The sequence below is a fragment of the Spermophilus citellus genome (assembly GCF_964194105.1).
Source record: "Spermophilus citellus genome assembly, chromosome: 10".
Classification (NCBI taxonomy): Eukaryota; Metazoa; Chordata; class Mammalia; order Rodentia; family Sciuridae; genus Spermophilus; species Spermophilus citellus.
In genome coordinates, this window is record NC_138197.1 from 102,076,647 (window position 1) to 102,094,251 (window position 17,605).

The following is a 17,605-nucleotide window of genomic DNA, read 5'->3' on the forward strand; positions in this document are numbered from 1 at the left end:
TTCAATTGTACATAATCTAGTTGATATAATATGAAAAGATAATGAGGCTTTATTTTTTCCCCTTTCCCAATGTCTTTTCTCTCTATTATTCACTTTGAATAAATATCTATTTTCTATCTCAATTTGTATTTTACTATCACCTTTTATTGATTGTTAAATTTACCCAACAGTTTTATTTTTCAGATATCACATATTCCAGTCTTTCTAGAGTTTCTATTTTTTTAAATCATTTCTTTTTCCCCTCAAGATTTTGCTGTGTGAACATTTAGGATTCTATATCATCAAGGATAGTAATAATAATTGTTCAATATTTTATCTTATAAATTTGAATAGGTGTAAATTTAATTCAGACAATATTAAATTTCTTTGTTCCTGAGTATCTACTGCATTCTCTTGATTCATTATGTAATCAGATGGTTTTAGTATTCTGGGTATTATAAATATTAGTTTGTAGAGATATGTTTATCTGATGAGTATTGACTCCTTTATTTTATAAGGTGACTCTTCCACTTAAAGTGCAAATTCTGTTTCACAATGGCTGCTTCAGTGTGGGTTCAGACTCTTGTCTTTAGTTGAACTCTGAGTGGGTTTCATGTATGCATGGCTCAGAGTGCAGCAAAAACATGCAGAGTGACAACATTTGGGTACCCATTCTCTGGCACTTTTCTTTTCCTGAACTCACTATAATGATTTCAGCCACAAGATTTCTGGATTCCTCAAATAGAGGATTATAATTTTTTTCCACATTGATGCTGCTATCAATGAACTTGCAGTTAGTCCCAGAATGAAAGTGACAGAAATGAGGACTACAGTTATGTTTATTTCTTTGAGCATATAGTATTCTTCAGAGTTTGCTTTTATTAATATCTAGTGACATATTTTCTAATATGTTAAGATCCTTCTGTTGTTTCTGTGATGAAAATTCTCCAATAGAATATTATAGCAATCTAACCAGAATTCAGAAACCAGTAATTTTTATTTTTAACTTTTGCAGTCATACTATTATTGAAATTATTTCATTCTAATTGAGTATAAATATTTTGCAAACAAAGGCATATGATTTGCAAAATTTTCAAAAGAAAATTAAAGATTATACTTTTAGGCCAGTAAGCCATTGTTTAGTATATTATTCAAAAGGGTATTTATTGGTGAAATATATTATCTCTTTTTTTTCACACATGCCAGGTGAGTGCGCTACCGCTTAAGCCACATCCCCAGCCCAAAATGTATTATCTTATTTAGACATTCAACTGCAACCATACTCTCAAGAAGAGTTGCTCATGTCTTAAAATAGTCTAACATTATGCTGAGTACAGTAAAACACCACAGAATGATCAAAAATGATCTTGATGAACCTGAAATTGTTACATGAATTATAAGAAACTTGTCATAGAATTGTTATTTTATAACAATAAACTATCTTTTATTTTATTTTATAACTATCTTTTGCCTTGGGAAAACTACAGGTTTTATCAGGAAATAAATATTTTAAACCTTAAAATAACTTATTCACTAGATTTACATTTTTGTAATGAATAATTCTTGTTTTGTCTAGTAAGAGTTTATAGTACTTAAATGGATAAATATTCTGTGATATTTAAACATTTATTATTAGAGATCCCATTGTGTTCTTCATGATACCAATTTACTTCTACTTGGCTGACTATATTATTCACTTCAGTATACTATAATTAAATTCCACAGATTAAGTGGTTTAAACAATGAATATTTATTTTTCACAATTTTAGAATCTGAAAAGTCCAAAATCATGATGCCAGCAGATTGATTTCCTATTGAGTTTCCTCCTTGTGGCTAGCAGATGACTGGCTTCATACTTATGTCTTCACAAGGTGGAGAGAGGTGTGTCTTATTCATAAAAGTGCACAAATCTAAGGACTTCAGCTTAAGAACCTTACATAAACTCATTTACCACTCAAAGGCCCTGCCTCCCAATGTCATGCCTAGAGTAAGGGTTATAGCACATTAATTTTGGAGGGATAAAATTTATTCCAGAGTGTTGAATTTTCCTATATTATTTCAAAATTACATAACCTAGATGGTCAATACATGAATATCTCTGTCTGTTATGAAATTAGTTTTTACATTATAATGATAATATTCTCATACTACACAAAGATGCCAAAATGTACATTAGAGAAAAGAGAACCTCTTCAATGAATGGTGCTGGGAAAACTGTAAATCTATATGTAGCACAAAATTCAACTATATGTACTATATGTAGCACAAAATTCAACTCAAAGTGGATCAAAAACTTAGGCACTAGAATGGATACCCTGTGCTTAATAGCAGAAAAAGTAGGCCCAAATCTCCATCATGTCAGCTTAGGAACTAAATTAACAAGACCCTTAAAATACAAGAAGTAAAATCAATAATCAATAAACAGGAATGGTTCAAACTAAAAAGATTCTTCACAGCAAAGGAAAACAAACATGAAGAGAGAGAATACAGAATGGGAGAAAATCATCACCACATGCACCTCAGATAGAGCATTAATTTTCAGGTTATATAAGAGAATTAGAACACACACACACACACACACACACACACCCCAATCGATAAATTAGCTAAGGAACTGAACCAACAATTCACAGAAGAAATACAATCAACCATCAAATATATAAAAAAAATGTTCAAGATCTCTAGCAATTATAGAAATGCAAATTAAAACCAACTGAGATTCTATCTCACTTCAGTCACAGTGGCAATAATCAGGAATAAAAGCAACAATAAATGTTGGCATGGATATAGGGGAAAATATCTACTCAAATTGATAGTGGAACTGCAAATTGGTGAAACCACTATGAAAAGCAGTATGGAGATTCCTCAGAAAACTTGGAATGGAGCTGCCATTTGACCTAATTATCCATCTCCTTTGTTTATACCCAAAAAACTTAAATAAGCACACTACAGTGACACAGACACATCAATGTTTATTGCAGCTCAATTCACAATAGCTACACTATGGAACCAACCTAAGTGCCCTTGAACAGATGAGTGACTAAAGAATATGTCATATATATAACAACAGAATATTACTCAGCCTTAAATGTATAGAATTATTGCATTTGCCAGTAAACAGATGAAGCTGGAAAATGTCCTGCTAAGTAAAATAAGCCAATCTCAAAGAAGCAAAGTGTGAATATTTTCTCTGATATGCAGATGCTAATTCATAATAAGGGGTGGGCTAGACAAGAATAGAGGTACTTTGAATTAGACAAAAGGGATGAAAGGAGGGGAGAGTTTTGGGGGTAGGAAGGATAATAGAATGAATCAGACATTATTACCCTATGTGCATGTAAGATTACACTACTGTAAAATTCTACATCATGTTCAACCTGAAGGATGAGAAGTTATATTCCATTTATGTATGATGCATGTTCTGGTGCTAAAAACAGTTAAAAATAAAATAAAAACGGAAAAAAAATCTCTATGTACAATTCAGTGTTTAGTTTTCAAGAAGTATAACTTTTTGAAAAAAAATAAGCCAACCAAATGTGCTTATTGTCCTAAAACATGGAAAATGTTTTAATTTTCACTGAAAACTCAAGGAAAGTATTCCATGGTCTTGAGTAAGAGTAAAGACACTTCAATGTGTTTTATCAATGAAGAACCAGAACTTTCACTAGGTCAAGTTTAAGAGTGAAGAACACATATCTGTGCTTAGATTGAAGTGCATATAACAGTTTCTCAGTAGCTACTAAGTGTAAAACAACAGTCTCCCATTATTTAAGAGTATGAATATATTGATTATGAAGCTAATGAGAAATACCTTTGGCCAAAATATCCAATAGCTACATATTCAACTTTCAATAAAGACATATAAAATAATTAAATAAGTAGAAATTTGTATCACTATAGCAATCATCTTTTGATTAATTAGGCATCTTGAACATCAGAAAATGAAGATTATTGCACAAAAGGTGATTATAACTGATATCTGTCTCAAATCACTATTATGATAAATATATTTTGATGTTTATAGTATATTGTAAATATACACACAAATATGCAATTTAAATCCAGAAAGATAATTGAAGATCATGCACAAATATACTAATTTTTCAAATTAGGAAACAACTTGACATTAGATATTAAAAAAGTTAAAATAATTATCTCTTAATAGAATCTTTGTCTAAAAAGTTGAGACCATTATCTCAAGTTTCCAGGGCAACTGTAGATGTTTTTTGAGTGTTTTCCACTTTTATTATACATCTAAAAGAATAAGCATTTGAAATATCTCAAAGTTAACTAAGTTTTCATTTTAAATGTATACTAAGTACTTAAAAATACATTCATCCATTAATGTAGTTTAAACAGGTATTCCATTGTTACTTAATATTAAAGATAATAAAAACTGAAACAACCAGTGTTTGATGAATGTCAGATCTTATAGATTTAGCAAAATTACCCAAGGTTTATGGAACTAATGTCTAAAATAATCTTAGGTGGTTTGCAAATTAGATAAAAATCAATATAAAGTCATTTAATTCTTTTTAGTTCATTCAATGTTTAATAAATCTATAAGATTCTTTAGAAAAAATAGCCTTTTAAAGAACTTACTTTTTTTAGAGAAGTTATAGTTTTACAGAAGAAAATGTACAAATATAAAGAATAGTTCTCACATAGTTTCAACTATTATTAGCATCTTCCATTAGTATGGAATATTTGTTGCAATTGATGCACCAGTACTAACGCATTATTTTTAACTAAATCTGTAATGTACATTAAGGCTCATTATTTTAATGTTGAACAATTCTATGGCTTTTGACAAATGCATAATGTCATATCTCTGCCATTTCAATAGCATTCCAAAAAATTTCTCTGCCTAAGAACTTACCTGTGTTCTACCTATTCATAACTTTGCCTCCTATCCTTCAAACTGTCAACCACTCATTTTTTTGCTGTCTCTATGGTTTTTCCTTTTCCAGAATGTTGTAGAGTTGAAATCTTACATGATAGACATTTTTCAGAGTGGCTACTTTTACTTAACAGTATATATTTAAGGTTATTCCTCCAGGTCTTTTTGTGCCTTGATAGCTCATTTCATTTTTTAAATATAAAATAATATAAATATAAAAAATATAAAAGTTGTACATATTAATGGGGTACCATGAGATGTTTCAATACATATAAACATTGTGTGATATTTAAATCAGGATAAAAATATCTAGCTCCTCAATTGTAATTACTCAGTGATAAAAACTATAAAAAAATCCTTTCTCCAGATTTTTTGAAATGTGTAGTACAGTATTGCTGTCTATAGTCATCCTTCTGTGCAATAGTAAAACAGAACTTGTTCTTATCTAACTATTCACTTATTGAAGGATTTCTTGGATGCTTCCAATTTGAGGCAATATAAGTAAACTTTGTGTAAATAATTATTGGTTGATTTCTGTGCAGACATAGGTTTGTGGCTCCTTTGGGTAATTGCCAAGGATTGTGATTTCTGGTCATATGGGAAGAGTAGGTTGAGTTTTGTAAGGAACTGGACACTAGAGAATGACATCAGGGATAAAGTAGCCAAAGCAAAAAGATAGGCATAAGAAGGAAGAAGTAGTGAGGGAAGGAGTGGAGCTGTGGGGATGGGAAGGCTGGTAGAATCAGACAGACATTATTTCCCTGTATAAATGTATAATTACACTATTGGCATCACTCTGCACCATGTACAGCCAGAAGAATGAGAAGTTGTGCTCTATTTGGGTACAATGTGTCAAAATGCACTCTACTGTCATGTTTACCTAATTAGAACCATTAAAAAAATAAAAATAAAGAAGAAAGAAATAGTTTGTATTTTTACACAGAAAATACATGAGAAGCTAAGACAAATATGAAAAGTAAATTCCTAGCTACGGAAGAGAGAGAAAGAGAGAGAGAGAAGAAAGAGAGGAGAGAGAGTAAGGCTGCAGCCCCAGCTGCACGGCTCTATCGGCCCCATCTCCTCCTCCTCTCCGCCTCTCCGCCTTGCTTCTTTCTCCCCAGCTGTCTCTCCTCCCAAGCTCAGTCTCTAAATTTAGATCTCAATTTCTTTCCCCTGCGTGTCCGGGCACCGGGACCACGTGGCCCTGAGGCGCCGCCTCCCCTCCCCCAACCCGCACCCCCTCCCCGGGGGTCCTGAAGGCCGCTGCTGCCGCCGCTGCTGCCGCCGCCGCAGCCACCACCGCCTCCCGCGGAGCACCATAGAGCAGACTCTTCACCGTGCAAATGAGCTGCCGAATTATATGAAACAGCTGATAAGATGAGTGACAATTTAAAATCCAAGTGATCCGAGAACACGCACTGAGCCCTGATCCGCTGAATTCAAACTCCCGGTCACCTGCTTCCCGCAGACAAACAGCTATGACTGGGCATTAATCCATCTGGCTGAAACAACTGGTCAGCCCATCTCATCATACGAAGGTAAATGCCTACCGAGACTTCATAAGTAGTGGCCACAGGTTTGAAACGGGGCTTGGGAGAGAAGGACCCACCCGTTGAATTGGTCGCCCGGCAAAGGGAAACGAAGTCATCAGACTGCTGCAGAGGAGATAACTTCGTGGAAACAGGTGTGTGATCCCATAGCCTTGCCTCTCCACACATCGGGAAAACCTTAAGGGCCCCTCCCAGCACTCCCGTAAGGGCCCCTCCCAGCTCTCCCGTGAGTGCTACAGCCAGCCCGAGGGAATCAGAGGTGGTGCGGGACCCGCGGAGCGGAACTACCGCTCCCACCAGGGCTGACTGCTGAGGTCTCTTGCACCAGCTACAGGGAAGTGGATACCGGAGGGCAAGTAAAATCCGCTGAGGATTCTCAGCCCCAAACTCTACAAACTTAGGGTCTGAGGGAATGGCAAACTGGAAGAGTGTGCCCAGTTGTTCATGAAAACAGGGCTTCCGGGAGCAGCAGACTTGGCATGTAGCCAGTATTGTGGTGAGAGGGGCCTGGCTAGAGAAAAAGTGGGAAGTGACTAGACACAAGAGGAGGCCCTAGACACTCAGGATTGGAGACTTGCCCAGTCTGGGAGGAGCTGCTGCACAGTGATTGGTTCCCGCATATTGACAGGAGAAACTTGACCTGGTGGGCACAGCGCCATCTACTGGAAGAGAAGTTAATCAAACTCTAAGACGGCATTTATTAGGTTTTTTTTTTTTTAATTTTTTAATTTTTTATTTTTTTCTCTTTTTCTTTTTCTTTTCTCTTTTTTTTGATTTGGGTTTTTCTTTCATTTTCATTTTTTTCTCTCTTGTTGTTTTATTAATTTTTTTTTTACAAAATATTTTTTTAAATTTTTTTTCTACTAATTTTAATTTAAAATTTTTTTTAATTATTATTATTATTTTTTTTTTAATTTTTTTCTTTTTTAGTTCCTATTCTTTTACTTCTTTAGTCTTTTCATTTTTCTTATCCCCCCTTTTTTCCTTGAATTCTACCTGCCTACTCTCATTCTCTTTAGAGACTTCTTCCCTTCCCTTCAAATACCTTTCCTCCCAAGCATCAAATTAATCTATAGGAGTAAACAGTAACTCAGCAGTCAAACAGAACAAGAAGCAACATGAGCAGCTTCAAAAAACAAGGAAGAAAAGGAGTACAAACAATGCAGGACAGCCTAAATATTCAGGAGGACCTAGAGTCATCAGAAAAATGGTCATATAAAGAACTCAAGGAACACCTAAGACAGATGGAATGGAACCTTAAAGAGGATACAAGACAGCAAATTCAAGCAGCGAAAGAACACATTGAGAATGCATTTCATAAACAGATAAAAGAAGAAGTTAAGCATCTTTATCAGGAGATAGAGATTATAAAAAATAATCAAACAATAATTCTAGAAATGAAGGAAACGATAAACCAAATTAAAAACTCAATTGAGAGTATCACTAACAGAGTGGAGCAAGTAGAAACCAGAACGTCAGATAATGAAGACAAAATATACCATCTTGAAAAGAGTCTAGCCAACTCAGAAAGGCTGGTAAAAAATCACGAGAAAAACATCCAAGAGTTATGGGATAACATGAAGAAACCAAACTTACGAGTCATCGGGATAGAAGAAGGTACAGAGATTCAAACCAAGGGAATGAGAAACCTGCTGAATGAAATAATTACAGAAAACTTTCCAGAAATAAAAAAGGAAACAGATATACAAATTGAAGATGCATACAGGACACCGAGCACACAAAATCACAGTAGACCAACGCCAAGACACATTGTTATGAAGATATGCAATATACAGAACAAAGAGAAAATATTAAAAGCTATGAGAGAAAGGGGACAGATTACATTTAGGGGTAAACCAATAAGGTTAACCACGGATTTTTCATCACAGACACTGAAAGCAAGAAGGTCATGGAACAATGTATTTCAAACACTGAAAGACAATGGATGCCAACCAAGAATTCTGTATCCAGCAAAATTAAGCTTCAGGTATGACAACGAAATAAAAATCTTTCATGATAAACAAAAGTTAAAAGAATTTGCAGCCAGAAAACCAGCATTGCAAAGCATTTTGAGCAAAACACTACAAGAAGAAGAAATGAAAAACAATAACCAAAACCAGCAGTGGGAAGTGCCTCAGTAAAGACAGAGGGCGAGGGAATCATGGAGAAACAAACTAAAATTTGTTTTTAGAAAAAGGATAAACAATCAAACATGGATGGAAGTTCAAACCACATATCAATAGTAACTCTGAATGTTAATGGCTTAAACTCCCCAATAAGGCGACATAGGCTGGTATCATGGATTAAAAAAACAAATCCAACAATATGCTGTCTCCAGGAGACACATCTGATTGGAAAAGACATACACAGGCTGAAGGTGAAAGGATGGGAAAAAATATACCAGGCACACGGTCCACGCAAGCAAGCAGGGGTGGCCATCCTCATATCAAATAAAATTGACTTCAAGACTAAGTTAATCAAAAGGGATAAAGAAGGACATTATATACTGTTAAAAGGAACCCTTCACCAACAAGACATAACAATTATCAATATTTATGCACCAAATAATGGTGCTGCGACATTCATAAAACAAATTCTCCTCAAATTCAAGAATCAAATAGACCACAACACAATAATTATGGAAGACATCAACACAACTCTCTCACCATTGGACAGATCCTCCAAACAAAAGTTAAATAAAGAAACTATAGAACTCAATACCACAATCAATAACCTAGACTTAACTGACTTATATAGAATATATCAACCATCATCAAATGGATATACTTTTTTCTCAGCAGCACATGGATCCTTCTCAAAAATAGACCATATATTATGCCATAGGGCAACCCTCAGTAAATATAAAGGGGTGGAGATAATACCATGCATTTTATCTGATCATAATGGAATGAAACTGGAAATCAATGATAAAGGAAGGAAGGAAAAATCCTACATCACATGGAAAATGAACAATATGCTACTGAATGATCAATGGGTTACAGAAGACATAAAGGAGGAAATCAAAAAACTCTTAGAGATAAACGAAAATACAGACACAACATATCGGAATCTATGGGACACAATGAAAGCAGTTTTAAGAGGAAAGTTCATCGCCTGGTGGTCATTCCTCAAAAAAAGAAGAAACCAAAAAATAAATGAGCTCACACTCCAACTCAAAGCCCTAGAAAAGGAAGAGCAAAACAACAGCAAATGTAGCAGAAGGCAAGAAATAATTAAAATCAGAGCGGAAATTAATGAAATTGAAACAAAAGCAACTATTGAAAAAATTAACAAAACTAAAAGTTGGTTCTTCGAAAAAATAAATAAGATCGACAGACCTTTAGCCATGCTAACGAAGAGAAGAAGAGAGAGAACTCAAATTACTAATATACGGGGTGAAAAAGGCAATATCACAACAGACGCTACAGAAATACAGAAGACAATTAGAAAGTATTTTGAAGACCTATATTCCAATAAAATAGAGGATAGTGAAGACATCGATAAATTTCTTAAGTCATATGATTTGCCCAGACTGAGTCAGGAGGATACACACAATCTGAACAGACCAATATCAATGGATGAAATTGAAGAAGCCATCAAAAGACTACCAACCAAGAAAAGCCCAGGACCGGATGGGTATACAGCAGAGTTTTACAAAACCTTTAAAGAAGAATTAATACCAATACTTTTCAAGTTATTTCAGGAAATAGAAAAAGAGGGAGCTCTTCCAAATTCATTCTATGAGGCCAACATCACCCTGATCCCGAAACCAGACAAAGACACCTCAAACAAAGAAAACTACAGACCAATATCTCTAATGAACCTAGATGCAAAAATCCTCAATAAAATTCTGGCAAATCGAATACAAAAACACATCAAAAAAATAGTGCACCATGATCAAGTAGGATTCATCCCTGGGATGCAAGGATGGTTCAACATATGGAAATCAATAAATGTTATTCACCACATCAATAGACTTAAAAATAAGAACCATATGATCATCTCGATAGATGCAGAAAAAGCATTTGACAAAGTACAGCATCCCTTTATGTTCAAAACTCTAGAAAAACTAGGGATAACAGGAACATACCTCAATATTGTAAAAGCAATCTATGCTAAGCCTCAGGCTAGCATCATTCTGAATGGAGAAAAATTGAAGGCATTCCCTCTAAAATCTGGAACAAGACAGGGATGTCCTCTCTTACCACTTATGTTCAACATAGTTCTCAAAACACTGGCCAGAACAATTAGACAGATGAAAGAAATTAAAGGCATAAAAATAGGAAAAGAAAAACTTAAATTATCACTATTTGCAGATGATATGATTCTATACCTAGAAGACCCAAATGGGTCTACAAAAAAACTACTAGAACTAATAAATGAATTCAGCAAAGTGGCAGGATATAAAATCAACACGCATAAATCAAAGGCATTTCTGTATAGCAGCAACAAAACTTCTGAAATGGAAATGAGGAAAAACACTCCATTCACAATATCCTCAAAAAAAAAATAAAATACTTGGGAATCAACCTAACAAAAGAGGTGAAAGATTTATACAATGAAAACTACAGAACCCTAAAGAGAGAAGTAGAAGAAGATCTTAGAAGATGGAAAAATATACCCTGTTCATGGATAGGCAGAACTAACATCATCAAAATGGTGATATTACCAAAAGTTCTCTATAGATTTAATGCAATGCCAATCAAAATCCCAACGGCATTTCTTGTAGAAATAGATAAAGCAATCATGTAATTCATATGGAAAAATAAAAGACCCAGAATAGCAAAAGCAATTCTAAGCAGAAAGTGTGAATCAGGCGGTATAGCGATACCAGATTTCAAACTATATTACAGAGCAATAGTGACAAAAACATCATGGTACTGGTACCAAAACAGGCGGGTGGACCAATGGTATAAAATAGAGGACACAGAGACTAATCCACAAAGTTACAACTATCTTATATTTGATAAAGGGGCTATAAGCATGCAATGGAGGAAGGATAGCATCTTCAACAAATGGTGTTGGGACAACTGGAAATCCATATGCAACAACATGAAACTGAATCCCTTTCTCTCGCCATGCACAAAAGTTAACTCAAAATGGATCAAGGAGCTTGATATCAAATCAGAAACTCTGCATCTGATAGAAGATAAAGTTGGCTCCGATCTACAGATTGTGGGGTCCGGCTCCAAATTCCTTAATAGGACACCCATAGCACAAGAGTTAACAACTAGAATCAACAAATGGGACTTAATTAAACTTAAAAGTTTTTTCTCAGCAAAAGAAACAATAAGAGAGGTAAATAGGGAGCCTACATCCTGGGAACAAATTTTTACTCCTCACACTTCAGATAGAGCCCTAATATCCAGAGTATACAAAGAACTCAAAAAATTAGACAATAAGATAACAAATCACCCAATCAACAAATGGGCCAAGGACCTGAACAGACACTTCTCAGAGGAGGATATACAATCAATCAACAAGTACATGAAAAAATGCTCTCCATCTCTGGCAGTCAGAGAAATGCAAATCAAAACCACCCTAAGATACCATCTCACTCCAGTAAGATTGGCAGCCACTATGAAGTCAAACAACAACAAGTGCTGGCGAGGATGTGGAGAAAAGGGTACACTTGTACATTGCTGGTGGGACTGCAAATTGGTGCGGCCAATTTGGAAAGCAGTTTGGAGATTCCTGGGAAAGCTGGGAATGAAACCACCAGTTGACCCTGCTATTGCCCTTCTCGGACTATTCCCTGAGGACCTTAAAGGAGCATGCTACAGGGACACTGCCACATCGATGTTCATAGCAGCACAATTCACAATAGCTAGACTGTGGAACCAGCCCAGTTGCCCTTCAATAGATGAATGGATAAAAGAAAATGTGGCATCTATACACAATGGAGTACTATGCAGCAATAAAAAATGATAAAATCATAGAATTTTCAGGGAAATGGATGGCACTAGAGCAGATTATGCTTAGTGAAGCTAGCCAAACCCTAAAAAACAAATACCAAATGTCTTCTTTGATACAATGAGAGCAACTTTGAACAGAGCAGGGAGGAAGATTAAGAAGAAAAGATTAACATTAAACAGAGACTTGAGATGGGAGGGAAAGGGAGAGAAAAGGGAAATTGCATGGAAATGAAGGGAGACCCTCATTGCTAAACAAAATTACATATAAGAGGTTGTGAGGGGAATGGGAAAATAAACAAAGAGAGAAATGAATTACAGTAGATGGGGTAGAGAGAGAAGTTGGGAGGGGAGGGGAGGGGGGATAGTAGGGGATAGGAAAGGTAGCAGAATACAACAATTACTATTAGGGCATTATGTAAAATTGTGGATGTGTAATCGACGTGATTCTGCAATCTGCATTTGGGGTAAAATTGGGGGTTCATAACCCACTTCAATCTAATGTATGAAATATAATATGTCAAGAGCTTTGTAATGTTGTGAACAACCAATAAAAAAAATTTTAATCTAATTGGGGAATTAATTTTGTAAAGATTAATGACTTTTGTTTTAGAAATGTGCATTTCTAAAAAATTAAAAATATAATAATGTTGAAAAAAAAAAGAAAGAGAGGAGAGAGAGGTGCAAAACAGGACTATTCATAGAATATGGACTTTAAAAAGCAAGGTTTTTCAAAGACTCCTTTGTTTTCAAATTCTTGGACACTGGAAAATTTAAGGAAAATTTGACTAAAGGCTCACAGATTAAAAAGAAAGAAAGAAAGAAAGAAAGAAAGAAAGAAAGAAAGAAAGAAAGAAAGAAAGAAAGAAAGAAATCTCTTCTGACTAGGTAGAAATTTGTAGTTCACAGATTTCTATTAAATCAGAATTCTTCACAAAGATCATGTTGCATTATTATAAAGTCTAAACTAGAGAATTTAAAGTTTTCATCAAGAATGCTAAAGCATCACTATTTTAAACAATGATTCAATTTTTTCAAGCTAACTTTCACCATATGAGATAGTCTTTTCAGGATCTGTTTTAATTAATGCTTCAGTGGTTCCTGAGTATTATACATAAGAAAGATTTGTTCTTCACATCCTCAAAAACCTGAAAACACTATATTAAAAATAAAAATGCTTGGAAACAATTTCATATGAAGACAATAAATGGAAATTTAAAGTGTTGTCCTACACCTTACAAATAATCTATCATGGTTCTTTCCTATGGATTATTTTTGAGGCATAATAAAATAATGTAACAGAGTGAAAAATTAAATTGTTTCTTAAATATTTAAAACCTTAAATTATATAATATGAATTTATTAACTAAATATTGAGCATCATGATATAGTAGCTATTATAAAAATAAAAGTCTTATTTAATCTATTAAGAAAGTTCAGTATGTGGAAAAACAGATAAGAAAATAAACATTTAACACTTGAGTAATCTTAAACTTGATTTAATACCCATTAAATATTTGTGGTCTAACTTCTGCGAAGTCTTCTCCCAATATTAAAGAATTCCTTCCAGAAACCACTCTTCAACTACAAGATTTTGTCTACATCTGGGGCTCTCTTATGTCACTTACCAGGGGACTGATATTATTCACACTGTACAATATTTACAGTCTCACTTAATAATAACTGGCATTGGAATCATATTTAGATAGATTTTGTCCTAATAGCCAATTTGCATAATGAGAGTCTAGCAAGATGATTATTGTCAAGTTGTTAGTGAGCCCCCAAGGCCAAAGTTTGTTGTGAATGATTACGCCAGCACTGATCTCCTTCAGTGATGATTATATGATTCTTAAACAACGTAGAATAAACACATTAGTTCCTAGAGTCCAAGATGCCAAGAAAATCTATTTCAGTAGGTATATTCTCTGGTTACTTGCCAAATATTTAAAAGGGGCAATGGATACTACAGGCTTTATTGGAAATAGTCCATATTTTTACCTTGCATTATTGATTTTTGTTAAGTAAAGGAAATAATGTTCTTAGTAATGTAATGGTTTACAGGGACTGTAGAAGCCATAAACTAAAAAGCTTTTATTTCTTAGGTAAGAAAAAAGATTAGCACACTTAAAATATTGTAAATAACCTCATGGAAAAATAAAAGTTTTTACAATAAATTTCTACTTGAGAAATCGTTACACTTTTTGGCTTCATTCACAGATTGTAAAACAAAAAAAAATGTTAAGTAGTAATAAAATAAAGTAGAGAGAGCTATTAAAAGGAAAGCATTATATAAAATTATTTCCTTTTGAAGTACAATAATATTTTGCTTCTCTAAAACTCATAAAAAGCACTTTTCTTTCAGGTTGGTGTATTTAGAATTAAACTTACATTAATAATTACAGGCATACATCCCTCAGTTACTAAAAGTGGTTCATTATGTTATGGTAGGTGTCTGTGTTCTGATGAATGATATATGTTCCAAAGGAAAAGCTGGGTGTATAAAAACAAATTAAATGGATTGACAGGCATGGATTTTATTTAGCTTCAGAATCAATGACATTGACACTTAGTTTTCCTGTTACTCAAAAAATTTCAACCCTTCCCCTTCTTTACTCCTTTCCCGGCTTGGCTTTCTTCCTTCCTTCTCTCCTTCTTTTCAGAAATATTTGTCATAATCATACAATGCCTACTGAATTCTAAGACATATGATGTGGGCCCCCTTCCCTTAGATATTTGTGTGTGAGTGGGGTGGGTTGAAGGAAAGAGAAAAATCCAAGTATTTAAAAGAAAGCATATCTACTTAAAATGATACTGATATGGGACTGTCATGACACTTTGATTTTATAGCAAAAAGAAAAAAGCTACCTTCATTTTTTTCTTGGCAATATTCTTGTTTCCTAAAGGAATTTGGCTCCCAGCTTGATGTCTACATTAATTTAATATCAATAAAACATGAAACATATAACCGGATCTGTCAAACACAGAATTCTGCCAAATATAACATCTTAATATTACTATTGCATAGAAAATAAAGGGTCATAAAATATTCATATTTTCTTATTTGAATCATATTTCATAGTCTATCCATGTGGTTTTAGGTTATGAATTAGAAAAAGGGAAGTAAAACTATCCCAACAATATAATTCATATTATGGTTTTTGAAAGAATATAAACAAATTTCCTAAAATTCAAAAATAGGTGTGTTTATATATATATGGTCCATAAATATCTACTCAGGCATCATAGACCAGTACATACATGTCAATTAGCAGCAAGTGCTAAATGTCCCTGCTCTGTGAATTTCCACTGCAACATAAACCATCTTCATATATATATATATATATATATATATATATATATATATACACACACATACACACACACACACATATATATATAGCTAGTATATATTAATATATACATATAACATATATATATATATATACATATATATAATCTTAAAATAGATTTACAATTTGACTTAAAATTACTTTAATATTTTATTTCTCTTACAAGTGAAGTAAATTAACAAATGTACAGTATTAACAATTAAATAAATTTGGATGTACTCTGAAATGCCCATATACAATAGCCTTAATTGTTTTGTCTTAGATGCTCTAGTGGGAAAGATAAAGGGAGTTTAATTACTGAGCTCCTGCTGTATCCTATGTTTTAGCATAAATATCTAGTTCACTCAAAAATTATTTAGTGAGCAGTTGTATGCCAGGCATTGTTACAGGTACACTAGACAGCACAGAGAAAAAAAAATGCACAAGAAATGTACAACCTAATTGGAAAGGGAGAACCAGTTCAAAGAAAGTAAAGCAGAGTAAAGGGATAGGCAGTGCCAGAGAAAGGTCTGGATCTAAGCACGGGTCTTATGCCATAATTTGTCTCTTTGGGAACAGTTTCCAGACAAGTGTCCTTAGGGGAAGACTGGGATGGAAGTGTGTATCTAATAGCACATAAAATTTCCTCATCCCTACCTCTGTAAGCAAAGTATTCATTTCACTTCTTCCTCTAGAAATGTCTTTATCTCTGCCTACTTTCAACCTGGAGAATCTACTAGACACATAGAATCTGAGAATCTTTGCCCACTATCACAAAATTTAGGTTAGACTGTGGATCTATTTTTGTAGATTTGTCTAGTCCTTTCAGCTTGAAAGGGATATGTAGCCAAATACATTAATAGTTCATATTAATAATACTAGTTAAAGTTTATTGAATGTAAACAATGGCAGGCACACATTTCATATCCTGTGTATGTCCCTTACAACAATTCTATAGGTGGATAATATCATTCCTTCCATTGAAATCATGAACATAAAGAGGAACTTGTGTAAATATCAAAAATCCTGTGCACTCTCACTTTAGAGATCCTGTGTTTACAGAAGTTCCTAGGTCTTTGTTTCTGGAATAATTGGGTTAATACATGACTTACTTAGATTCTCTCTCTCTTTCTTTCTCTCTCTCTCTATTTTTGGTATTACACCTACTCAAATAATATATCTTCTTTATTCTTAAATATTGCTTTGGGCATATCAAACACATGCTGATTTATACACTAGGTAAAGTACCCCTCTTTTGTGTTGCCATAGCACAGCAGGTTTGTCCCATCACTTTTAATAGCTCATTTGTTTTTGCCATTAGCCCCTCAGCAGGAGTCATGCCTATAATCATTTTTATTGTATCTTAGGAATACATTACAGTCCCTGGAGCATACTCAGCACATAGTAAATATTTTCAGAATAAGTGGATGAGGAAAAAAAAGTTGAATGAGTCATGTCTAAGACAGGGGGAGAATTTGAATCCATAGAAAGTTGAGATAGGTCTATTGTATTATTTCAAGTAATTAATATGAAATGTACTACATTCTATAACTCTAAATTTTAGTAGTTTTCAAGGCACAAGAATGCTAATATAGTTTTGGCAAGATACTTAACAGTTTTATAATTTTATCAGAAATAATTTTAGAAAATATTGACTGTTCCTAAAATGTTAAATATTCAGCTTGGCTCTAATGCCAATGTTTTAATATCCTCTTGTGAATGAAAAGGGCAACTTTTCATGCTTTCCTAAGGAAAATGCTCCAAACTCCTAGAGACAGATCATATTGTAAAAAAGAAGAAAGACAAAATTTGAGCAGAGATACTAAGATAAATTAGAGTTCAGGGAAAGAAATAGAAACAGTATGGAGGTGGATATTGAAATAGAGGATCCTAAATATGACAGTTGACTGTTTGGGAAATAACACCAGATTACAG